This window comes from Dendropsophus ebraccatus, chromosome 1 (genome assembly GCF_027789765.1).
Source record: "Dendropsophus ebraccatus isolate aDenEbr1 chromosome 1, aDenEbr1.pat, whole genome shotgun sequence".
Taxonomy (NCBI): domain Eukaryota; kingdom Metazoa; phylum Chordata; class Amphibia; order Anura; family Hylidae; genus Dendropsophus; species Dendropsophus ebraccatus.
This window is the reverse complement of record NC_091454.1, coordinates 27,105,280-27,133,105: the sequence shown is the minus strand read 5'-3', so window position 1 is coordinate 27,133,105 and position 27,826 is coordinate 27,105,280. Positions and strand designations below refer to the sequence as shown.

Sequence of the window (27,826 nt, the reverse complement as noted above, 5' to 3'; positions counted from 1 at the left end):
ATCTTTCTCCCCCAGCGCATGCCCTGCCTTCCCTCCTCCCCCCCGCCGGCCTTCATAGCCAGGAAACCAAAAGCCTGAGGCTTCTGGTTTCCATGGCTACCATTGGGGGTCTGCGATCACTTCGCAGAGCCCGGATGGACACTGGACGGAGAATTCTCCTTCTGTAGAGGGAGAATTCTCTGTCAGGAGTCCTATAGATGCTGCGGTCGTGCTGACCGCAGTATCTATAGGGTTAACTCTCAGCACTGATAGCCAGGACCCGCCACGGATGACACAGGCACAGCTTCTACGCCTGTGTCATCCTGCAGCGTAAATTAATGTTGCTGCAGCATCAGGCATAGGCTGCAGCGACGTTAATTTACGGGGCATCGGCTGGAGGGGGTTAATCTAGGTGGGATGTTTATAACATTGTTCCTTGTAGAACTACAGGCAGAGAGCAGAAGGATACAGGAAGCTTAAAGGGGTTCAACAGAATTGTAAAAACATGGCTGCATTCTTCCATAAACAGCGCCACTCTTGTCCTTAGATTGTGTTTTATATTGCAGCTCAGTTCCATTGAAGTGAATAAAGCTAAATTGGAATACCATACACAACCAGAGGTCAGGTGTGGTGCTGTTTTTGTTAGAAAGTTACTATGTGGGACAACACTTGTTTCAGATGTCTTGGCATCTCCTGGCATCACTTAAAAATTTTGACTAGTGGTGCAGATTGATGCTGATGAGAGAATTACTTAACGGGTTTCCCCGACAAAACATATTGATGACCTATCCTCAGAATAGTTTTTGCATTTACCTGTGAAAAAGAATAGGAAATCCAGTAGGAAGTCAGGAGGCCAAGGCCTTCAAGCCCTGAGTAACTACAGAAACACCTTTAGTACCAGCCATGTTACAGCATAAAAGCAAACAATACCTTTCCAGGATCTGATGGTGACTGACAAACTTATAAAATGCCTTTTTTATTTCTCAAACCAGTATCAAGGGGGTGAAGTCAAGCTGCTAAAGTGCTACTATCTGGCACATCCCCTCACTTGTGCTCACCTCTAAACCCCTCCTTAACTGACGTGAAGATCCCTATACATGAATCTAGGTGGGGTTGGGAGGTGAGAGGTGCCAGGCTGTGGCACTTGAGCAGCTTAGTTCTACCTCATTGGCCCTTGGCTTATATTAGCACAGTAGGGTAATAGATTAATCTTGATGGACTAATTTTTTCCCTGCTGTGTAACTTCTGTATGTTAAAGGGGCTGTCCAGCGAAAATCTTTTTCTTTCAAATCAACTGGGGGCAGAAAGTTATATATAGAGATGAGTGAACTGCGTTCGAGTCGATCCGAACCCAAACGTTCGGTATTTGATTAGCTGGGGCTGCAGAACTTGGATAAAGCTCTAGGGTTGTCTGGAAAACATGGATACAGCCAATGACTATATCCATGTTTTCCACATAGCCTTAGGGCTTTATCCAAGTTCATGCAGCCACCGCTAATCAAATGCCGAAAGTTCGGGTTCGGATGGACTCGAGGATGCTCGGGGTTCGCTCATCTCTAGTTATATAGATTTGTAATTTACTGGTGTCAACTGGTGTCAGAAAGTTATATTGATTTGTACTTTACTTCTATTAAAAAATATCAAGTCTTCCCATACGTATTAGCTGCTACATGTCCTGCAGGAAGTGTTGTTTTATTTTCAGTCTGACACAGTGCTCTCTGCTGACATCTCTGGCCAAGACAGGAACTGTCCAGAGCAGAAGAGGTTTTCCGTTAGTATTCATAGAAAACAGAGACAGAGTTCCTGTCTTGGCCAGAGATGTCAGCAGAGAGCACTGTGTCACACTGAAAATAAAACATCACTTCCTGCAGGACATACAGGAGCTAATAAGTATGGGAAGACTTGAGATTTTTTAACAGAAGTAAATTACAAATCTATATAACTTTCTGATATCAGTTGATCTGAAAGAAAAATATTTTCTCTGGGCAACCCCTTTAATGTTCTAAAATACCAAAAACCATTGTACTCACCTTTTCAATCCCCTGAAAAAGCATAGCAGATGACCTGGCAGTTCTTGTCTTGTTGCCAGGCTGGTAAGGATGATGTGCCGTAGCAGCGTGTCACATGCTATTGTCATGTGTCATATTTACTGGCTTTAGTAAATTCAGGTAGTATGGCACAAACTACTGAGGCCAATGATTGGCTACAGCCTATATGACACAAAGACCGGCAGGGGATGACCAGAACATCTTGCCCATGACTATGAGCATGACTATCTTTTCCTGTCCTAAACTAACCCTGGGGCAATGGAAACACTTATACAATAGCTATAGTGCCGCAATGAATTTTCTTTAAAGGAACACCTGGAGCCCGACAGACAAAACAAAGTGGCTATGGGAAATAAAGACTTTTCTTTGCAGCTTTCATGCAATTACTTTATAATTCGTGTATATATCACATCTCATAGAAAGAAAAATCAATCACGTAAGCGAGAGCTCACAAGTGTATTGACACAATTAGCTTGGTTCGCTCCTTCGAGGGATCCTACATTTAAGTTAGATTAGTAGGAGTCACGTTACCGTTACAGCTCTCTACTTATGCATGATGGTGTCACGGTGTACTGTAGAATGCAATGGATGTCCTGTACAGTTCAAGCCAACGTGCGATTATTTTTCCAGTGCAAATATAAGCAGGAATGTCTCTATAGACCCCAAGCTCTTTACAGCCTATTGCTCAGGGAAAAGCCCAACCTCACACTGGCGAAAAAAACAATGTTATTTTACCGCATCCATGAGGAGTGATGTAATTGGAAATGGCGCTTTTAATTACGATACGCTCAAAGCGAAGAAGAAAAGTTTCATAATACAAGATTGCACTATTCAAAGGGTAAGTTTAAGTTAAACATATGTATTTTACCTCCAAGTGGTGTCTGTATATGGGAAGACTAGTGTTGGGAAGCCAGATAGAAGAAGCAATTGTCAAGTTTACAAGAGAGACATGTAAGCAGCAGTGTTTTAGTTCTGTAATAAGTGTGGATATTAAAGGGGTTATCCAGCACTACAAAAACATGGCCACTCTCGTCTCCAGATCAGGTGTGCTTTGCAATTAATCTCCAATAACTTCAGTGGAATAGAGTTACAGAACCTACACCCAAACTGGAGGCAAAAGTGGTGCTGTCTCTGGAAGAAAGTGGCCATGTTTTTGTAGCACTGGATAACCCCTTTAAGAAATGTTCTTTTATGTTCATTTTTGGTAGGTAACTCTTCTAATGCACCCCAAATCTTGAAATTATTCTGCCATCGTGTATGGCATCTTTTAACTCTCCCTCGACAGATGTCGGAGGACAGAAGAATTGGGCATGTTTTTGAACTACCAGCCCTTATATTCTTAAAAAGATAAGCCAGCACCAGAGGAGTTTAGCAAGTACTTTTCCCTCCTCTCTCCATTGAGAACACATGAATATTTGGCTGAGGCGAACGTTCATTGTACATGAGGAATGGAAGAGCTGTCAACTGAGTGAACATAAGGCTGACAGCTATAGTGTATAAGTACCATTAAGCTTTAGGCTTTGTTCACACACTGTCAAAATGATGCCCGTTTTTAATGGACGGACATCATTTAACAGCAAATATTGACTGTTATTTTTATAATAATGAACGTTGTTCTAAAATAACCATTAAACCGTTATTTGCTGTTAAATGACAAACGTCCAATAAAACTTGCCAACATAGGCTTATAGGTAAAATGAACTCATTGATGTTATTTTTATGTATTGCCAAGACAGGACTCAGACACTGGACAGGTGAGGCCCTGCACTGGCATCTGCCCGCCGTCCCTGCCTGCTTACCACAATCTGCCCTAGGTCGCAGCGGGTAACTTGGCAACAGTCTCTTACCTGAGTTGGCGTAACACAGAAACGTGGAGAAGACAAACAAACACAATAGTCTCAAGTGAACAAGCCGGGTCGGTAACAATCGGTCGGTGCGGTACAAAGTCAGTAGTCAGGAAAATAGTCAAAGGTCAAGCCAAAAATCAGGAAAACCCGGGAATCAGGAATAAACGCTAGCTAAGTCACACTCTAAAGAGGCTCTATCGCAAGCAAGGAGAACAGGAGAAGGCAGAACTTTAAGGAAAGCGAAGTCCCAGCCCCAGGACCTGCTTTGGGCAGGAACTCCAACCTCCCCACAAGACCTAAAGCTGACTGGCAGCTGCACCTGCCAGTTAGCATTACAGTGATAAAAATCACCCAGGACGCCGGCTGGTGCCAATTATCAGGGACACCGTTGGTGCGTCCATGCACCCGACTGCAGACCCCTATTAGTGATAAGTAAACTTGCCCAAGTGGTGATACTGTATATCACTGCTTCCTCCTCGCTACTCTGCAAATCTGACTTGGAATATGAACTTTAAAAAATTTAGAGAATAAGATTCTCCGAATTGGACACAAAACAAATCGAAGGAGATTTGCTCATCTCTAATCCCAAGGCATTCTTGCACTTGCACTACTATCTTTGAATGTGAACAAGAAACACCCCTCATAGTAAATCAAAGTCTTCTGACCTACCAACATTTATAGCTCCATTCCATACAACGGTCATTGGATAACTCATGACAACTTATACTATGCTTTGTCTTAGCCATATGGTTATACAATACGGTAAGAACCAGCGGCTGATTATTTAATTTTACAAAACTAATAGATATCCGTAAAAGCACAACAAATAACCCAAATTAGATCTTTCAATAAATTAGACTGTAGCCTCTTACATGGAACAAGCTGTATTTTTTGGTAAGCACATTTCCTGTAAAAACAGCTACTTGTATCCCTAGTGAGAACAAACATAAGGGAATGATTCTTGTACAATAACACATAAAAGTAACACAAATAAAACAAGTAAAGTAGCATACAGCATAATATATGATCATCAAAGCTTGGAAGTCCTGATAAGTGTTAGGTCACATAGTTGCCAGATTATGTGCCCCCTAAAGACTGCTGGAGTATAAGAAATTCCTGTACGTGTTGTCCTACAGTTCAACAGTCACATAAATAAAGTAGGGCGTAAATTTATCATCTTTCAAGAGTAACAAATGTAAGTTAAAGAAGCAGACCCCAATTAATCAAAAGACAAAGAAATCAAGTAAATTGTGTAATTTCACAGCTGGGAGATTATTCTAAGTACATCCATATGTCTGATTGCACCTCTATAGAATAATATTAGCGTAGAGCGAGCACTAAAATGCTTGAGTGCTCATTACTCGAGTCAAGCATTTTTCAAGTTCTCGACTCAAGTAACGAACCCGATTGAAATCAATGGGAGACTCAAATAACGAACCAAATTCAAATCAATTGGAGACTCCAGTAATGAATAAGATTGAAATCAATGGGAGATTCAATTATTTAAACTGGTGCCCCCTGCTCAGCAGAGTGGCGGATGCCTGGTTCACCGTCAGGTAACTTATTACATTTTTGCATTCTATTTTTGGTATATTTCGCCCCTTGAAGGGATGTGTAAACGAAATATTCAAAAATGACAATGAAAAAATGCAGCAGGTTTTTGCAAGACACATTAGAACTCTGGAGGTATGCCTGCAATTGCCGGCGTTATTAAAGGTGTATGGACACAAGGTGCTCAGTTAAGTATCAAACTCAATCAAGCACACCGATGCTCGATCAAACACTATGCTCAATAGAGCATGCCCGCTCTACACTAATTAATGTATCAGCAACCACATCATCAGGATGGTGCCATAAATACCATTGGATCCCCAGTGCCACATTAGCTCAAGTGTCATGAATTGCCATTCGGCTACATAAAGGGAACCAATCAGCCCAATTGGGGACGAGGGACAGACAGAGAGGCCTATTACTGTCGCATTTCCCTGTCAATCATCCCCACCAAGTGCGCTGGCAGGGAAAGAGAAATGACTAGACATGGGCAGGGAGCCACCCAGATGACTACCAGTGCCCCTTTGCCTGCCGTTCGCCAGAGGATTAAACTTAATTGTCTCCGGTATAAAGCTGCTTCTGCAACCACAATGATATGTGCTGTGAGCTGCACAGGAGCATTATACAGTACTCCATAGAACTAAATCAGCCCATTTAGGCTGATTGGTTCCCTTTAATGTGAAAAAACAGATGTAGCCCTTGGCCTGATACTTTGACATTGCCTATGGAAAAATGTACCTGAGCTCAAGCTTTTCCGGGTGGCGGAAATTTGAGATGTACATTGTAACAGTGATTTCTTATAACTTTGTAGGTGAACATAACCATTAGGAATGGAGTACAGCTCGTACAGGAGTTTTATGATCATAAATGGAAGTCGTGTAAGATGCCAAATTACAGAACTTGGCACCTTCCATACCGCTGATTCATTTCAACGGAGAGTGACCATGCATGCCCAGAACAATGACTGACTCATTCTTTGGTTCACTGGAGTTCCCGGTGGCCTGATTACTATTTTATAACATGTCATGAAAATATCATAAAATACTACAAATGGAAAACCCATTTATACAGGAGGCAAACAGACAATACATTGTGTAGATGTTGCCATAACAGACAAATAGGCCATGTATATCATGTGTCCTGGGAACCCCCATTAACATACACTGTTCCCTCACTCTCAATTAATGGGAAACTTTTTTCCCCCCTAGGAAATCCTTTGACTTTCTTTACTTCCCTTACCCAGTTTTTATGGCTGAAAATATAGGATATAAATGTTTTTTGTTCATTATTCTTCTTAAAGCTTTCAAGAGTTTTCAGGAGAAAATAAATTACATATACAACAGTTTTTTTTCTTGCAGGTATCATTGAATGTTAACAATGTTGATCATCTCCAATGACATTAGTGCGTTATTTGCTACAATGTATTAAGATGGCACCTATGGGTATAAGCCTATTGATTAGAGATGGTACAGATAATCGACCCATGTAAAAGAAGCATTAGGCCTCATGAACATGACATGGAGACTGTATGGTGGCATGCATTGTCTTGTACAATCTATAAAGGCATAAGTACAGGACTATAGTGCTGTATGACATCGGAGGTATACGGTGGTATATAAAGCCAATAAGCCAAACTTGTGAGTCCGACTCCTCTATTTTTCTATATTTTTATTGCAGGTCATAAAAAAAACCTGCACTAAAATGGTAACACCAGGCTTTCTATTTTTCCAAACATCATTTTTATTCAAATCTTTTTCAAATGTTATGCAATACAGAAGATAAGATAGAAGGAACAATATGTCTCTCCCGTCGGCTACATAAACAGTATAAATCTTATAAACAATTTATATAACCCCCCCTCCCTCCCCCCTTCCACTCCTCCCTCCCATCCCCAGCTCGCAACAGAGGCTCTCCTCTCCCTCCAATTGTACTATGCCAACATTCTAGTCAGGTAGGCGTAGGGCACCTAGGGTGCCAGCAATATCTGCCATAAGATACCATTTAGTATTACGAAACGGCCTGACCACCTTTTGGCGTTCAGTGGGATCTAGAAAAGAGGTTATGAACTTTTTTCATTTTCTGAAGAAGGGCCTAGCCCTCTTTTCTCTAGATGGCTCAGCTTCCAATTGTTCCATGCGTAGATAGTGTTTAACCTGTTGTATCACTTGTCCAACAGTGGGCATATCCTGGACCAACCATCTAGACAAAAGACAGCGTTTTGCCACCACAAGGAAAGTATGTATCAGTAGAGATACCCTACCCTCCCCAGGAGGGATGTGAAGTATCATCAAACAGGGGTCTACTGGGACATCCACATGCAGTTTCTCCCGAAGTAAGGAGACAAGGTCTCCCCAGGCTTTCTATTAATAAGCTATGCATTAGGTAAATCACGCATGTGTGTGTGTGTGTGTGGGGGGGGGGGGGGGGGGGGGGGTTGGGCCATACTGGTTACATATTGATGACCGATTCAAAGGAAAGGCCGTCAATATCTGATTGGTGGGGGCAGGATACTCTTTTACCCTACTGATCAGGGATTCAATAGAACCACTGTGTCTGGATGTTAACAGCTCTGTACATTCTTTATTTTGAACAATAGGAATATTAAAGGAGAATTCTAGGCAGGGGGATTTTTTGCCAAAGTTCCGAGGAGGGGGGAGGATGAAAAAAATAACGTGCACTTAGGGTACAAACACACACCGTATACGCAGCAGATATGCAGCAGATCTGCAGGAGATTTGATGCTGTGTTTAGTTATTTAGATCTAATCTGCTGCGTATCGCAGCAGTAAATACGCTGCCTATATGGTGTGTGTGTTTGTACCCTTACCTCTCCAGCTCCAGCGCTGATGCCTGTATACTGAATCTCCTGTATACTGAATCTTCCTGGTTAAAGAGGGGACCTGGGACATGACACGTCAGGCCCTCTCAGCCACTTTATGGCCAAGGCTATGGAGCCAAGAAGGTGGGCGCACGTTATTTTTTTCATCCATGGCCTTTTGGCAAAAATTCCCCTGCCGGAATTCTCCTTTAAATACTATTCATTATTTTTATTTGTTGGTATATATCTACCAAATCCAACTGCACCCAAAACTGACTGGATGAATCTAATTCCACAAAGTTCATAGCAGAGACACAATGCTCTTCTATGATTGTCCTAGTATGGCTCCATATAAATAGAGCTGTACTATATCCATGTGCCCTATGTTGTCTATAACAACCGGAACACTATTGGCCAAGACACTATATGTCATCTGCTGTACTGTTCCTACTCAAACTACCCTCTATACTCAGAACCAACCTGTCATGTAGCGCAATCTTTTCACATACAATAAATCACTGTTAAACAGTAATCTATTGCAGTCTTCCCGTTTGTTATACAAACATTATACTTTTAGTTTTTTTTCTTCAAAAATCCTGGGCATTGAGGTTTGGCTTCCTTACACCAACGCTCTCGAATGAAAGATTGACTTTTAGCAACTCAAGAAATATAGGTTTTTTTTTTCAACCATGGGCTTAAATAGAGTGTGATTGAAAAAGTGCAAGGAGGGCGGCAGACTGCCATGCAGCTCATACGAGAGTTTTCTGGCTGAAAAAAGAATGAAAAGAAAAATAAAATCCCTGACAACTGTTCAAAAACATCAAACATAATGTGAAATTTACGGAATCAAAGTCAGATGATTGTCCACCGGGGAGACGGTTAACACTCCGAGGTTTTCTAGACAAATTGGACAAGCAAACAATTCCCTAGGTTTGGCACTTCAACAGCCGTATATTATAGGGGAACTGTGCTAGGTCTGTCTGGTCCAATCTTGGAGCCAGGTTTGCTACATCCCAGATCTCCTCTGGGCTTAACGTCTTTGTAGGCCTGACTCAGCATGGGGTTAATGACAAGTGATGAGACCAGACAGAAAAGGAGCCTGGGGAAGCCTTGGATTTGGTGATCTGCCAAGATAAATGGCAATGCAAAGTAAAAAGACCATGATCTGTCCTGGAAGTGTTATCCTGTCTTTGTCTAAACAGTTGGAGGGCTGTAAATATTGTGAAATGCCTTTGTCTGGCTTGTTGTTCTGACATTGAACCCGGGATCAATCTGCAGTCTCTCGTATGAACTTTGATATGAGAAATTTCGCATTAATACAAAAAAATTCTTATTCCCAGGTGGGGATCATATTAATACCGTCCTACAAATTATTACATGGTTCCAAGGGAAACACCTGATTCAATAAGTGGTGTTAAAATGGTTGAGATTATAATTGTATATTTTCTCTTTACTTGTGAATATTTATTTAAACAACTGGTGCAAGAATGTAAAAGTTTGGGCCTTGAAAGCCGCAATGACGATGACTTCATCAAAATTTTACATAAAAAATCTCTAGTCCCAAAGTAACAATCTTGGCAAAAAAAATCTTATTCGGCCACAAGGAATAGAAAAAAACTGTATAAATCAAGTACTAGTTGAAGCTTAGGGATGGTTAAGTTTACCTATCCAAAGCTTTACCAGACAATTCACACAGAGGTGCCAAATACTGGTTTCAGTGGCCAATAGTGGGGGTGCCCTTAGCTTCTTTACCTCATCCAAGAGTATGTGAACAACCCCCTCCCAAAAAAAAAACATAGAAAGAGAAGTAAACTAATACATACCATACCATAAATACCAGGCTTCATCTTGGTACTCAGGTGCACCCAGGACTTTATAGTAGGGCAGAATAGGGAAACCCACCAGCAATTGTACAAAAAAACATGCACTGGTATAATGCACATCAGCAATGGTATAATAAATCTGGGCTACAAAGTCATCAAAACCAAATACATTGTGGATATATTCCTCTAGCAAAATACCTAAAACCTAACCTAATACCTCAAGCCTAAAATACTTCCAGCCTCTAAACTACTATAAAATGTAGCACATAATAACATAGTCGCACTGTAATATAGTTGATCACAGTGTGACTATGTGTGGCATTAAAGGAGAACTCTAGCAAAAAGTTAAATTCTGCGGCATAATAAAGAAGACAACACTGTAACAAGATGCGGTCCCAGCACTGCTGCATAGAATGTAAACAGTGGACTACACGGACAAGCTGCTAGGCTTGCCTGGCTCTCTCTGAGGCGGCACTAAATGTGCTCTTCAGGTGGTGCATCAGTGCTCATGGTCCCCTGACAGTCTACTGTAGCTCCTGGTAGTGCAGAGGTTGAGATTGAGCCGATGCAGGGGTACGGGGACAGGTAAGTATAGCTTCTTTATTATGTTACCATCCCTCCGGCCACCCTGGAATTTTACCTACGCTGGAGTTCTCCTTTAACATTCTATACTACAAAAGCAGTGAATGAAGAGACAGAAAAGAAAGAGATAAATCCATTTTAGGTTTTCTGTGTACTAAATTTCTCTTGACTTTAGAAAAAAACTTGTTGGGTGTAGCATGGGGCCAAGACTTGCATTGGCACAATGATGATCTGCAATGATGGTATGGTCATAATAGATGAAGCCATGATTTCCAAGAGAGTGTGTTATTAATATAGTAGGATTCCATGATAGGATGTTTTGTGATAAACAATGAGCCTGAGACCGGCATCTGCATGCCAAAATGGAAAAGTCACTTTGGCGGACCAGCACGTCTATGAATTACGCGGCCAAGTGTGTGGCTGGCTGCACCTTTCCCCAGCAATATCAGTGGTAAGAGAGTTGTAACCTTAGTACAGAAATAGAACTGCTATAGTAGAATGAGACTGAAAAAGTAAGGTTGGATTACTGCTAAGCCTGCCTTTACTTCTATGACTTTAGGACTGATTTAGAACCCTTTTACTCAGGCTGAATATTGGCAACGAGCATTGCCAGAAACACTCATTCGGCTGATAATCGGTCCATAATCAGCCAAAGAGCAGGAAAACATCTGTTCATTGGCTGATCACATCTTATGTGCATCTCTATAAGTCATTGTCTATTGGCCGCACATCTCCCGATGTAATCAATTAGCAAGGGCTGCACATATATCGTTATTGATGTCTGTGCAGCCCTTGCCCAAACAGTTAATATTTTACCTGTCCACGCTCCCGTTCTTCTCCTGCACTCTGTATGCTTCTCGGTCCTGTGGCTGCAGCTTTGGAGCTGCATGTCTAAGCTCACAGGCCGCTTAGCCAATCACTGGCCGGGACCTCTGCCGCCATTGATTGGCTGAGCTCAGACAGGCCACTCTGAAGCTGCAGCGTACCATGACGGGACGCATACAGAGTGTAGAAGAAGAGGAGTGGGGATAGGTAATGCATTTACTGTTTGGGCAATTGTCAGCTGTCAGCCGTGAATTGCTATTACAAGTAACGATGCACGGATGGCGGCTGATGATTTTTGGTCTGGGCCTAAAGAAACGATCAGCCGATGAATGTTTCATCGGCTGATCGTTGCCTCTATTAAACAGAGTGATATTTGGCAGAATTGGGTCGATTTGGCCAATTATCGCTCAGTGTAATAGGGCCCTTAGTCTCGGGATGAAGCCTTGAATAAGCCGAGAGAGTCTGACTGTTAGGAGAGCATTTCCTGAAACTCCATGTAATGACCACTGATCTTGCCCCTAGCTACCAGCCTCAAATTACATAACTACTTGCCTCATAGATGGACTGGTATAGTGATGGCGGCACTGACACAACTAGGCTATGGGGGCCATAGACTAATAATAGTTGTTAGCAATCAGATTTTTTTCACAAGATACGTTTAGGTGAGGAACCTCTATAATATTTTAAGTTTTCCACCTTGTAAGTTAAGCATATATTTAAGATAACTGTCAGCTAGTTCGACTGACAGCTATCTCTTCAGATTTTGGCCAAAGGGGTAGTGACTCTCCTTAAGGAGAGCTCGTCATAAAGACGTGTGGAGACTTACAGACCATTGCTGCTCCACTGAGAATTCTGGGAAGAAAGGATATGCAAAATAGCTCTCACACCTCTTGAGCAAAGAGATGGCCCTTCAAGTCACGTTTCGCTCAATCAAGGAGCCTTAGAACATTAACTGGGAAATTTTTTTGCCAAGCCAAACAATCTCTCCAAAAGGAAAGATTTCCCATCTGCAGACAGCTATTTTGGGGTTTTTCAGTGCAGAGCAGGGTGTTGGCTGGCTAGTGAGAGGTCTATTGACGTCGGTCAAAGGGGTAATGACTCTCCTTAAGGAGAGCTCGTCAAAAAGACGTGTGGAGACTTACAGACCATTGCTGATCCACTGAGAATTCTGGGATTTGCTCAAGAGGTGTGAGAGCAATCCTTTGCATATCCTTTTTCTCCAGATTTCAAAATGCTCGGCTTGACTAAGTGTGCATGTATTATGAATGTGGAGGGGAAAGAAAACCACTGCCAGATACTTTTGTTGACTAAGGGCCCTATTCCACCGGACGATTATCGTTCAGATTATCGTTAAATAGTTCGAATCTAAACGATAATCGTTCGGTTGAAATGCAGTTAACGATTAACGACCGAACGAGAAATCGTTGATCGCTTTATAAGACCTGGACCCATTTTTATCGTTGCTCGTTCGCAAAACGTTCACATTGAGTAAGACGCCGTTCGGTCGTGCGCAATAGATACGAACGCATTAGCGAAGAAGAAACTATCGCAATTACGATCATAAGTAAAGATTATCGTTCCATGGAAATGAGTGAACATTTTTAGGTCTTTCGCAATAGCGGTCGTTTGAGATCGTTAATCGTTAACGATTATGCAAACAATAATCGTCCGGTGGACTAGGGCCCTTATTCCCCTTGTTGAAATTTAACTACCTGATCTTTCTCTTCCAACAATCTACCATGAGCATTTTGTAATGCCTGGGGTCTTTCTTCTGGACCTTTGGGTACAATGGTGCCACTCCTACTTTTGTATCCCGTGTAGATATAGGTAACCAAACTCTTCTTATAAGGGTTCTCCTATATCCGGGCTGAAGAAGCATGGATCTTGGTTGCTGGCTACCAGGGGACACCAAAAAGATGTTCTGCCTTGACCTACGTCTTTAGATACAGCAGGCTCGTGCACTGACCTGACTCGTCTCTGGGTGATGAAAAAAAAACTATGAAGGATAAAGAGTAGAGATGATCGAACAGTGGAAAATCTTAGGTTGTATAGAACTCGAACCTTGTAGAACCTTCCGCATTTGATTCCCGATGCCTTTCCGGTCCGTGGCGAAGGAGGAGACAGCCCAGGTACCGCCTGGAATTCTGGGGTACAGCCTATTACCTAGGCTGAATCCCGGCATGAGAAGCTCAACATGGAATTTGACTTAAATCGCTGCTTGAGGTTGCTGCTATATAGAGTACGCATAAATAGGATGAAAAACATGATCAGAGAACATTCCTGAGATGTTAGCCAGTCTCCTGCCGGGTCTCAAGAATCATTTATTTGTGTGATCTGAAAGTCAAAGGCATGGGGTGCTGTGCTGGGAAGCTCCATACCTTCTTCTTGTTTACTTTCCGAAAGAGGAAAGTAAGGAGGAAACAGTAGTAAGTAACAACATACACCCTCGTATATTTATAGCCCATAGATAGCAAAGGTACGTGTGAGGATCTACCTACAGCAAATAAGGCTTCAGACTGCATAAATCACTGCGGTAGAAATAATACTTTATAGCCATATATTTATTACATGCGGGCAATGCTTTGTCACATTATATTGAAGAAAGGATATGAAAATATATGAGAATAGAAACTCTGTGCCAAACACCGCAGGAAGGAATCCCAGCACTGACTGCTCTTCCTCAGCAGAACAACGAGGAATCAATTCTACAAATTATAGCAACGTCCATGAAAATATTGTTCTAATAAATCTATTAGAGGAACCGGTGAGAAGAATGAGAGAAGATGACTGAATCCATGTTCAGTGCAAAGCAAACTGGGAGATTTATGAGAATGAGTGAAGAAAAATAGAAGCACAGGGTGAAGGCAGATACAATGGATAATATATCAGTCTGATCTATCTATCTATCTATCTATCTATCTATCTATCTATCTATCTATCTCCCATCTATCTATCTATCTATCTATCTATCTATCTATCTATCTATCTATCTATCCATCTATCCATCTATCCATCTATGGTATGTATAGTGGGAGCAGCACTCATGTGGATAAGTCCTTGTGGGGGGTGCCAGCAGTGTGCAATGTGAAACCACCCGTGTACAGCTATGTAAACCACCGTGGCATTCCAGATGAAATCAAACAAACAGGTTTATTTCTCATCTGAAGTGCCGTGGTGGTTTACCTTGTCTGCCTGTCTATCTATCTATCTATCTATCTATCTATCTATCTATCTATCTATCTATCAATCAATCATGTACAGTGTCTATCTATGCATCCATCCATATATCTTACAGTATCTATCTATCTATCTATCTATCTATCTATCTACAAAACACAACAATCACTGAACTTAGGGAGATCAGTGAAAAAAATCCAATGAAGTACAATGAAGTCTCCACTGATTGCCCCCCGACAAAATTTGAACATGCTAAGAAGGGGTCCGTGGAGCCTCAGTTGCGAGTCTCAAAACATGGGAATAGCCAGATTTTCCTCTCTCCAGAGAAGGAAGCCTGTTGCCAAGGGGTGCCTCCCAGTAGGCAGAACACCAAACCACCCTGATACGTAGCCCCTCAGTGCATGCGAGCATTGGGACCTAAATGGGGAAAGACCAGGGTGGCCCCTACAGGTCAAAGTCTAACTCTGTTGCGAGTTTAACAACATAAGACAAGGGTTACCAAGGCTAGCCATCCATCCACCCACAGACAGCTGTTTCGGGGTATTTACTCCTCGTCAGTGTGGAGCAGGATTCTGGCTATCAGGGGTGGTAAAAAATACACCAACAAAACACAACAATCACTGAACTTAGGGAGATCAGTGAAAAAAAATCCAGAAACAGCTGTCTGTGGATGGATGCCTAGAATTGGTAACCCTTGTCTCATGTCCTTACACTCGCCACAGAGTTAGACTTTGACTTGTAGGGGCCACCCTGGTGTTTCCCTATTTAGGTCACAATGTTCGCAACAGAGTGAGGACCTGAGGGACTACGTATCAGGGTGGTTTGGTGCTCTACCCACTAGGAGGCACCCCTTGGCAATGGGCTTCCTTCTCTGGAGAGAGGGATATCTGACTATTCCCGTGTTTTGAGACTCGTAACTGAGGCTCCACGGACCCTTTCTTTGCAAATCTATCTATATATCTATCCTAATCTATCTATTGCAATATAGCAAGATCAAAGCATTGTGGTTTTGGGCTGAATAAACCATGTTATTTTTGCACTCTAAATTAAGTGCTGCAGTAACTTTATTATATCTATCTACCTATCTAGTTCTCATTTACAGTGTCTATCTTACTCTATCTATCTATCTATCTATCTATCTATCTATCTATCTATCTATCTATCTATCTATCTACCTATCTATCTTACAGTATCCATCTATCTTCTATCTATCTATCTATCTATCTATCTATCTATCTATCTATCTATCTATCTATCTATCTATCTATCTATCTACCTATCTATCTTACAGTATCCATCTATCTTCTATCTATCTCCTATCTATCTATCTATCTATCTATCTATCTATCTATCTATCTATCTATCTATCTATCTATCTATCTATCTTTCCATCTATCTATCTTACAGTATCCATCTATCTATCTATCTTACAGTATCTATCTATCTATCTATCTATCTATCTATCTATCTATCTATCTATCTTACAGAATCTCCTATCTATCTTTCATCTATCTATCTATCTATCTATCTATATATCTATCTATCTATCTATCTATCTATCTTACAGTATCTATCTATCTATCTATCTATCTATCTATCTATCTATCTTACAGAATCTCCTATCTATCTTTCTTCTATCTATCTATCTATCTATCTATCTATCTATCTATCTATCTATCTATAATCCTTCTTATGATGATTACAGTCCATTCCATGCATGTACAAATATGGGTCAATGTTAACTTTTGCTGCTTAGTTGCTTGTGATGGCTTCTGTTTTCTATTTCATGGTCACGGGGTAAATGCTACGTGTATATAGCCCTGCATCAAGACCTAAACTATGCAAAATACAATTCACGATTTGTATGTAGACCTTAATTTACCAGGACTCCTATAGATTTGTCTCTGTAGGATGTACTGTATGTTCCGTAGGATGAGTTCCTTTAACTTTCCATCTTGATTTCCCCAGCCACCTTATTACAATATTTCATCCTACAGAAACAACAATGCATCGCGATGATAAGATGAAGTCATCAGATTTCCAAGAACATCATTCTTTTAGATTTGGGAGTTGGGTCAGGTGAGGAAAAGAGGAATCAGAGGAAATGAATATAGGCCACATCACTGCTGTTATCTCCTTGAAGTCTGATGACTATCTCCAGGCCCTCAAAGCCGCTAATTGAGACATCTAAGGAGCTCCTTCCCGCTCACTTTTTCGAGCTGATTTTGTAAACAGTGGTGACAATGTAATTGGCTCACCTATGAGGCCGCAATCACCCACAAAGCTAACAGGCCGCTGTTTTTATTCCTCTGACAATGGGAGATGTGGGCTGTTTCCTCCAGCGCTAGCACTCTGTGTCACATACAACAAAGGAGACAAAGGAAATTAAACGTCCCTCTGAAGTTTTATTTCATGTTATTCATAAACACACTTAAAAAAGTATCCATCAGCCAGAGATGTAATCGCTAGAGCATGTGACGTTTTTATGTTGGCTGGATCACAGATTAGTCCTTCCTTCAATATGGCCGACAACTAGTGTTATCTATTCTGAGGAGAACAAATAGTCTTCCTGTTCCTATTTTGTTCCGTGAATAATATTAGTGTAGCTGGCAAAGTACCTGTGAAGTGAAGGAGTAGATCTAGGGGAGGGATGGGAAACGTTTGGCTCTGGAGATTCACAAGTTCACCCTGTCTTATCTAGGGAGAAGAATCTCTTTCCATATGGAAAACATAGAGAAAGGACCTCCACTCAGGATTCTCCTCAGTCAGTCTGGTTAAAGACCATGTTAAAGGGCCCTATTACACAAAGTGATAATCCGCCGAAATGGCCTGATTTGGCCGATTATCGCTCTGTGTAATAGAGACAGCGATCAGCTGATCGTATCTTTAGGCCCAGATCTAAAATCATCGGCTGCCAACAGCACTTCTTAGTGATGCGCGTCACAATTGAACAAACAGTTTACATTACCTGTCCAGGCATGATGGGAATTGTAGTTTGGCAACAGCTGCAGGGCCACGAGTTTGAGACCCATGATGTAGATGAACTTCGGTAGCAAACAATACTAAGATGGGACCCTAATATAAGTGTTGTCCCAAATCTTTGTCATTTTGAATTAACTAAACGCACGTCTGTAGAAACGGGAACAAACATCACCGGATATACACTAACGAAGAGATCTATATATATGGAAATAAATAGTCATGTTGGAAAAATTACATAAAGTTTGTAAGTATCTCCTAAAATTTACCACTAGGTGACCATTAAAAGACTTTGTTTTAATAACGAAATCCTTTAAATTGATATAAAATAGCCAGTAAGGGGCCATTTATAGACACAGACATTCTGTAGAAGTAACAGAGCTTTGCCTTCAAAGAGATATTTATTAAACTATGTGACAACCTTCCATAAATTCCTCTATTGTAGACCACCTCCCGGCATATAACAATGCCTCACTGACATGGACTCCTTAGGAAATCTGATGGTGTTACGCTCCATACATCTACTTTAACCACTAAATTATTTTAATAAAGTCCTTTCAAACTTGTCTGTTATTCAGGCAAGTTAAGACAAGCCAAGTATTCATGGGGAAATGTCCTCTCCATATAATGTAGTTGACACCCAGCTCTCTGCTATACAGTATAATCCAATGCAATCTGATATCTTCCTTCAGAGAATTGCGTATTATGTATGAAGCTACAGTACTACACATACATATTTCTTAAAGGAACATTAAGACGTCCATAAAAATACATACTGAAATTAATTACAGATTGGTCGTTTTATTTATATAAAATGGGCATCTCTTTTTTTTACATTCTCCAGATATAAGAGGGTGTTTATTATTAGAGCAGCTACAAAGAGGGTCTCCCACTCTGGAGGACCCAACATGTCCATGCATTCAAAGGACAGGCCATTGAATTCAATGTGAAATGTGTAATACTTTCTTTCTCCTGGAGTGGCAGTGTAGAAAAACTGAACAGTTCCTGTTAGAACCGTTAGACACAACTACAGGATCAACCTTCACAATAAAAGAAAATATGAAAATGAGTTTTCTATAGGAAACAACCCCTTTAAACTTTTCCACCTAATAAATATTGCCTAACCATCTATATCTCTAAGATCTTAAGTTGTTCCTTGTCTGAAGGTAAAGTTGACCATATACCTTCACTGCCTGACTGTTATCTCTCCCATCGTTCCCATACACATAAATGTTTGAGCATTCCTGTGTTCTGTATGGGGAGGGGTAAGCCTCTGCCAACTAGCTGGTGGTTTATCTCTCTGAAGACAAAGTGGTTGGGCAGTGAAATTCCATCATGCCTGACCCCAATCTCCACTCATATCATCTGTGTTTGGAGACTCGAGAGGCACCCATATAATTTATACTCTCCAGTGGCGGACTGGGCCATGAGTATAAAGTGTATTGGGACCTTTAGGTGTAATTCTCTCAAGACTTGTTGGCTGGGCCATCATTATGCTGAGCATTCCTCAGTCTGTTAAAATCCACGTTGTCCGAACCTTGTTTCCCTGCCAACGGGGAATATTTGGAAGACCCTTTACATTTTAGATGATCGACTAATCTCACTTAAATTGGTACGTTCAGCTGACCTATAGTGCAATATGTTTTGTAGAGTCCTTATCCAGGGAAGTATACTTTTATACTGTGTTTCCTTATAAATAAGAAGCACCATATAATAATTTTTGCTCAAAAAGACGCGCTATGTTTTATTTTCAGGGGATGTCTCATTTTTCCAGGAAGAAGAATACTAACCAAAGTCCTGGGTCCTGCGGCAGGACATGACCTAGGGCATGCGGTGGGACATGACATAAGGTGCACGGCGGGACATTTGGTGGGATGTGTGGGAGGACGTGACCGTGGGCATGCGGCGGGGTGTGACCTAGGGCTTGGGGTGGGCCGTTTGGCAGGACGTGCGGTGGGCTTGACCTTGTTTCCGGTGTGATGTTTGGCGGGATGTGTGGCAGGAAGTGACCTTGGGCATGCGGCAGGACATGGGGGTCATAGACCAGTGGTATGCCTGCGGAGGGGCTGTTGGTGAGGAATGGCCAAGGGTAGTGGCATGGTGATGGCGGAGGTCTTACTTTGGGGGGATGCCTTCTTTTTGGACGGAGGCCTTATTTTTCGCTATCCTGTAAATTCTCCACTATGCCTTATTTTCGGAGGATGTCTTATTTTCGGGAAAATGCGGTATATACAATACCTTACCAGCTATTTTACAATCATAATCTCCTGTCCTCCTAGCCTTCAAGCAGAAGCCACATTAATAAAGCCAACTATTTTCTGACTACTGTTGCATGCCACCTGTGTTCTTGGCTAGCTTGAATGTTCTGACAATACACCCTCCATCTTCCCTAATTCCCTAGCTGTATGCAGCTGCTGAGGACTGGAATTTACATTCAGTCGATAACGTTTAGAGCGAGATCTTATTTCCCTTTCAGGAACCTAAGTCTAGTGATGAAATCTTACTGTGCCAGCCAAACTGCCCACGGAGGGACTGGAAGCAAATGTCTCAGCTTTAATAGAGATCTATTACATCTTGGAAACCTCTTGTATACAGCGCAGGAAGCTACAAGAGGACAAGATTTGCAATCAGCTTCTGGAAAAAGCCTGGGACTAATTTTATGGTACTACTTGCCCAGTGCCAGATCTGTATGTAGACCAGACATATAGTGAGATTGTGCCTCTTTATAAATAGTGACAGACCTACGAAATGTGATTAATACAGTAAGACAGCAGAGACTTTGTAAGATCGTGTATATGAAGTTCTTGCGGCTTGTACTTAATAAACCACAAATATGTTCACTTAAATTACATGGAAATTAAAGGGTAAGCATATACATAACTGTGCCAGACATGACTCTATTAGTGGTAAAGAGACTGATGAGAGTCTTAAAATACTAATAATTATATTATACTGAGTGACTGTACATCACTGTATATCAGAGGTAGCCTCAGGCTGGATGGTGTCCATGGTAAATATAACCACACAGTGCATATATTGTCATAAGATGCCAAAGTAAGAGTTTCCTCTACCTTGTCTGATGACTGGCACCCCACTCCCCCTCCTCTGCTCATCGGTGCAAGTACCTTCCATAGGCGAGATGTTGTTGCAGGCAGAAATCAATAGCTGCCTGATGTTACCGATGTCACATGGACATCAGGCAGCTATCGGACATTTTGTGTGGACGTGGTTTCACCCGCACACAATGCCCACAGCGCCTGCACCATGCTCCAGCCCCCCCCCCCCCCCCCCCATGTCATCTGTGGAAGTTACTTGCATGGACGGGGAGAGGAGGGAAGTGGAGCGCCAAAGACCAGACAAAGTAGGACCTTTTCTGCTCTCCGGATATCCTCTTTAAGGTAGCTTCAATGGAGTATCCTTTATCTCGAATAAAAAGTAAGATAAGCTCTGGGTGGCTAGACCATTAAGACCAATGTAATAACAAAGAATCAATACCATGCTTCTGTCGCACACCCCTAAGGCCAACCCTACTGAAAAAATTATAGGCCTAATAACGTCGACCCTTGAAAATTATTGGTCTCTATGTATTGTCTCCTACACCCACCTCTGGCAACAAGGAATCTGTTTGGCACCACTATGGTATGATGGTTATCTATCTTAGGCTAAGTTCACACAACGTAAATTTTCTATAAATCACGGCCATTGTTGCCAATTTGCAATGAGAAAAAATTTATGTTGCACTGCAGTCGATGGTATCCCAGCCGGAGTGTACACACTTAGGGGGAGATTTATCAAACATGGTGTAAAGTGACATTGGCCCAGTTGCCCCTAGCAACCAATCAGATTCCACCTTTCATTTTCCAAAGAGTCTGTGAGGAATGAAAAGTGGAATCTGATTGGTTGCTAGGGGCAACTGGGCCAATGTCACTTTACACCATGTTTGATAAATCTCCCCCATAGTGTACACCCCAGCTAAGATTCCTAGCGGCCGCACGAAAAATTGACATGTCAGTTTAGTGCGGCCGCTGTTCATGGAATAGAGGCTGCACAACACTGACAGTTCACACAGTGGAAAGTGCACTCCATTGTGTGCTATGGTGAATCGGGATGCAGGCACACACTGATGCACCCGCATCCCAATTCAGCACAAATGAAGTTCATGATCTTCACTGACACCGGCCATTTTGTGACACGGCCAGGTGTGAACCAGGCCTAAGATTGCAAGGGAGTTTCCAAGAAAACAAACCCATGGCTGAATGCCTACACAGTATGTGGGCTAAACTGGCCTTACGTGGTTTGTCATTTAGGTACAGTGCAAAAATCTGGAGTATAATTCTACCATACATAGACATACAACAATAGAATATTTCTTACAGTATGACGCACTCGATATTTTGCAAATAAATTTTTTGGACAATGTATTAGAAATGATAAAGGAATGATCAAAACTGCAAAACTATTTAATAACCCCATTAGTATAATGGGGTACTCCATAGAAATAAATATATTTTCAGATTAATTGGTGTCAGAAAACTATACAGATTTGTAAATTACTTCTATAAAAAATATCATGTCTTCCAGTACTTATCAGCTGCTGTATGTCCTACAGGAAGTGGTGTATTCTTTCCAGTCTTACATATTGCTCTCTGCTGCCACCTCTGTCAATGTCAAGAACTGCCCAGAGCAGTAGAGGTTTCAATGGTGATTTACTACTGCTCTAGACCAGGGGCGTAACTAGAAATGGCTGGGCCCCATAGCAAACTTTCAAGTGAAGTCATAACTACATAACTGCTAGGTCTGGTCAGGAGTGCTTGCAGTTAAAGGGACATTTGCAAAACCCAGGAGACCAGCAGGGCCACCCGGTGCTGAAAATGATGACGGCTCAGGGGGCCCAGTGTATTGCAGGAGCAGGCCATGGGGCCCCCTGATGTGGCGGGCCCCATAGCAGCCACTATGTCTGCTATAGTGGTAGTTACGCCCCTGCTCTGGACAGTTCCTGTCACAGACAGAGGTGGCAGCGGAGAGCATCGTGTCAGAAAGGAAAGAGAAGTCCACTTCCTTCAGTGCATACAGCAGCTGATAAGTACTGAAAGACTTACATTATTTAAATAGAAGTAATTTAGAAATCTGCATAACTTTAAAACACCATTTGAGTTACTTTATTTTTTTCTCCGGCGTACCACTTTAAAATACTTAGTTAACAAAGTCCTACAGAACAACAGAAAATGTAAATAATATACAAGGCCAGTCTATGGTATTCCTTCCAAGATGAAGCTAATAGATAAAAGGTTATAATTAAGAACAAGTGAAGTCAATCTAAAAATATTCTTCCTCCTAGGTCCTAACAAGTCAGTGCTTCCTGCCTTCTGATCAGGCAAAAGGATTGTTTCTAACCTAATTTCTATCCCCAAGTTCTGGGACTAATATTATTTACTAAACCCATCTCAATGATTTTTTAAGGCGTCTCAGTAGTAGTTCTCATCCTTATCTTAATATATTATATATTATAGATTATGTTGTTCACAAGCCTTTGACTAATTGACGTCTTTCAGTCTAATTGAGTCTTTTGAGGAACTATAACCATCTAGAGCACCCAATCCTGATAAGGTTGGTCATTTCTGACCTCGACCTTCTCCACCTGGCAATCTGGTTTCGAGCCTTCTAACCACACAAAAACCAACAATCCCAGCTAGATGTTTTGGGGAAAAAAATCGATGAATAAGAAATGGAACTCTTCATTTACTGTAGAAGTCTAAGCGCTATACACTAGGTAGTAACTAAACAATGACTTACGAAAATATCTTTGCCAGGATTTGGCTGCCCATAGTCTGGATAAAGTCCCACAATTGTCATTGGGAAGTCGAAGAGCCTGAAATATCATATCATGGAATCACAGACCTGCTGTGTGGTCTCATATTTGTGTATAAGCCGTGAATTTAGAAAATGTAGGCAATAAACTATAATTCAATTTGGGCCTTTTTAAAAATGACAGAAGCCTTTATAGCCGTTTCCTGTTATAATTGGAGAGAATATTCTTTTTCAGGCCAGTAAATGTGTTATTACTTGCCTCAGTTTGACCTCAGTTTCTTTAGTCGCCTTTCTTTTACTAGGTCACCATACAGTATATATACGGCTAATATTGCATAGCCCCCGAATGCCATCAAATGCCATTATTCACAATAACATTTTGGTACATGCTAGATGTTGAGATTCCACATTTAGTCAGTGAATCACATTACTTCTTGAGAAAGTTTTTGCTAAAGTTATCAAAAATGCAATGTACAATGATCTCTATCTCTAGAAATCTGTGCTGGACCTGTTACTGTACAAGAACCTGCACAGATACAGTATGGTCACATGACCAAATGTCTACAGGTTCTAAAGCCATGAGCAGAGCTGTAACTCTTGGGCCTGAGAAGAAAGTGTATAGGGTCTATGTTAGATTAGTGGTCTGGTCTTGGGTCTTTAATTGTTTAAAGGGTTTTGGTCTGGAGTCTGTGTTAATTTAAGGAATCTGTCAGGGTACCATATTTTTAAGGGGATCTGGTGTCTGATTTGGGCTCTAACTACTGTATATTAAGGTCCAACAGATTTGGGGACTGTATTATTTGAGGGGTCTGTATTCATTTAGGGAGTCTGGCCTTGGCTCTGTATTTATTATGATGGCTCTTAGTTATTATACTGTTTGGTCTAAGGTCTGTATTTATTATGAGGGCTTTAAGTTTATTGTTTGGTCTGAGGTCTGTATTTATTATGGGGGCTCTTAGTTATTATACTGTTTGATTTGAGGTCCATATTAATTATGATGGCTTCTAGTTTAGTTTGGTCTGAGGTCTAAATTTATTGTCGGGGCTTCTAATTATTATAGTTTCATATCAGGTCTGTGTTTATTATAAGGGTTCTAGTTACTACTGTATATTGTTTGGTTGGATGCCTGCATTTTTTGCCTGCCCTCTCAGGTCTTTAGAGCCAAACTGTGGACCAATGAAGCTCTGCACATAGCCCGGCCCCTCTTGTACTTAGCCCTGCTCTCTTGGCAAGTGAGACACAGGGTGGCAAAAAGTAGCAAAATGCCTTGTCTCAGCAGTGCAACACGTACTTAAAAGTATGCTCTATATTGCTACCTTACTGTTCATGAGTGACTACACCCTACTTACATTAAAAAAGCCTAATCAGTGGATCACACTGTAGCTCTGCATATCCACCTTTAGGCTATGTTCACACTACGTATATGTCCGGCCGCATATTTTCGCGGCCGGACATATACGTGTAAAACTCCGGCCAGGAATTTACGCTACTTGCGGCCGGCTACGTACGGACCACGAACTTACGCCCGTAGTCTACTTACGCTTCCCAAGCACCCTACGTAGCGATCTGACAGCGGTCTTTTACTTGGAAATCTTCGCCTAGCCCCGGACACCCCACAGAACCTTTTGGATCGGCACAAAAAGCTTGCAAAATGAAGAAATCACCACTACGTACGGGACCGCATGTTACGCTACGGGCGTAAGTTACGGCATTTTCGTCCTCAAACAATGGTCTGGTTAATTTTTTACGGCGCCGCGTACGATCCGGACGTAAGTTCGTACGTAGTGTGAACTGTGCAGCCGTACATTGTATACTTTCCATTGTATGCAAACTACGTAAGTCTCCGGCCGCTTTTTCACGGATCGCACTACGTCCGGAGACTTTGAACATAGCCTTAAAGGCTGGGTTGACACTACGTATATTTCAGTCAGTATATTTTAGTCAGTATTGCAACCAAAACCAGGAGTGGATTAAAAACACAGAAAGGATCTGTTCACACAATGGTGAAATACAGTGGATGGCCGCCATTTAATGGCAAATATTTGCTGTTATTTTAGAACAACGGCTGTTATATTGAAATAATGGCCATTATTTACTGTTATATGGCGGCCATCCACTCAATTTCACCATTGTGTGAACAGATCCTTTCTGTGTTTTTAATCCACTCTTGGTTTTGGTTGCAATATGAGGACCGCAATACTGACTGAAATATACGTAGTGTGAACCCAGTTATACTGTTTTAGGCTACGTTCACACTACGTAAGTTTCCGGCCGTAGCGCGTTCCGTGAATAAACGGCCGGAAACTTACGTAGTTTGCGTACAATGGAAAGTATACGATCTACGGGCGCACAGTTCACACTACGTACGAACTTACGCCCGGATCGTATGCGGCGCCGTAAAAAATGAACCAGACCATTGTTTCGGGACGGAAATGCCGTAACTTACGCCCGTAGCGTAACATTCGGTCCCGTACGTAGTGGTGATTTCTTCATTTTGCCAGCTTTTTGTTCCAATCCAAAAGGTTCTGTGGGGTGTCCGGGGCTAGGCGAAGATTTCCAAGTAAAAGACCGCTGTTAGATCGCTACGAAGAGCGCTCGGGAAGCGTAAGTACGCTACGGGCGTAAGTTCGCGGTCCGTACGTATCCGGCCGCAACTTGCGTAAAGTCCCGGCCGGAGTTTCATACGTATATGTCCGGCCGCGAAAAATATACGTAGTGTGAACCTAGCCTTATACTGCAGCTTAGCCTTATTTAAAGTGACTTTGTACTGACAATTTACCATCAGAGAGCTGCTTTTAATCCAAAATCTGCCCTGGGGTCCATTCGTCAGGTGTCCTAAAAATCAACTTTTAAACTTGCAGCCCCGACCCCTTCACCATTAGGAATGCCCCTGGGTAGGATTTCTCCTAATCATCACTTGTCTGAACACTGCAAATGTGCCTTAACGATTCAGCACGTGCAGTGTTCAGACAAGTGATTAATAGGAGAAATCCTGCCTGGGGCATTCCTAATGGTGAAGAGGGCGGCTATTAGGGACAGAGAAGCTGTGCAAGCCTAGAGCACGGGTGCAATTTGACACAGGGCTGCAAGTTTAAAAGTTGTTTTTAGGACCATAACTGTGTCACCTGCTGAACGGACCCCAGGACAGATGCTGGATAGAAGCATCTATCTGACTGTACAAGTGGTTTGGGGGGGGGGGCAGATTGTTGTACAGAGTCGCTTTAAGTAAATGTGTGATAAAATAAAGATTCATCGGATTGACTACATATGTCAAAAAAAATTGTGAGTCACTTCACCCCATGCCAGCCTGAGTGTAGAACAGATTGCTGAAATCCTACTTGATTTTGCAATAGACAGTGTAATTGTCTTTAATGAGAACAATTTTTTAATCTAATTTAATTTAATGTTTTCCTGTTATTGTTTGCCACAGAGAAATGGGAAATGGTCAAGACAAAGAAACAGAAAAGAAGAAACATAATAAGAAGAAATTTCAATAGTGTGTCCGAAGCAAACCAGATGCATACAGTATTCATGTACTTGATACTGGTTGCACAATAAAATTCGCTACCGTAACTTAGATGGATTTAAAAGGAAACTCCACTTTAAAGTGAACGTCCACTTTTTAATACCTGATCGTAGTAAGCTGTACAATAAGGTCATATGTGCTCTGTAGCAGTGACTGTCATCATCCAGAATTTTATCCATAGTTATCCACAGTATTCTCCATAGCTAAGAGAGTGCACATATTGAAGGATTTAGTGAACCATGGCCCATCTAGACTCCATATAGCTTTGTATACACCTGCTAAGCAGTAACTTTTTAAGGCCAGTAATAGTATACATAAGGTTAATAGACAAATCTGAAACTGTCCAGCAGAATAGAAGCATGTCCTACAGAAAGCTTATGTGTCCCTGAGCCGTCGGCTATAGAAGGGGTCCCTGATTTGTTATCAGGCAGTGACAGATTCCGCTGTCTGATTCCTCCTGTCCATTAGAAGAGCTAAATAAAGACCAGGGATAGAAGGGTGGCAGGAAGAAGGGGGAGGGGGGTCAGGACATCCGCTCCAGCTGCCAATTTTTCTTTTCCCATGCACCAGGCATGACCTCCACCAATAGAAATCAGGGACAGGCAGCCTGGCATGGTGACCCCCTGCATTACCTACAGCATTACATTTAACCCTTTGCTCTTACACATAAGAATATAGTTAAGAAGCAAGTGTAGCGTCAAGTTCTTTTACATGGTTTCCGTCAAACAATGAACTCTCCTGAAAAAGTTCTCTGGTAACAAGATTGTCCCACAATAGTGTCCTCTATAGTAGCCAGCCCCCACAATAGTGCCCCATATAGTAGCCAGCCCCACAAAAGTGTCCCATATAGTCACCAGTCCCCAC

At 41.8% G+C, this 27,826-nt stretch overlaps 1 protein-coding gene across 5 annotated transcripts in view; it reads right to left on the bottom strand.

The window, feature by feature from the left end:
- The window catches only part of FLT4 (fms related receptor tyrosine kinase 4), a 227,260-nt gene that overhangs the window by 112,437 nt on the left and 86,997 nt on the right, over positions 1 to 27,826 (bottom strand). Inside the window, exon 1 of one of the 5 annotated variants that reach the window (XM_069969158.1) lies at positions 2,010 to 2,028. The exons of the other annotated variants lie outside the window; for them this stretch is intronic. The gene's annotated coding sequence lies outside the window, so the exon portion shown is untranslated. Of the gene's footprint in view, positions 1 to 2,009; positions 2,029 to 27,826 lie in introns of those variants that run through there. 5 annotated transcript variants of the gene reach the window in all.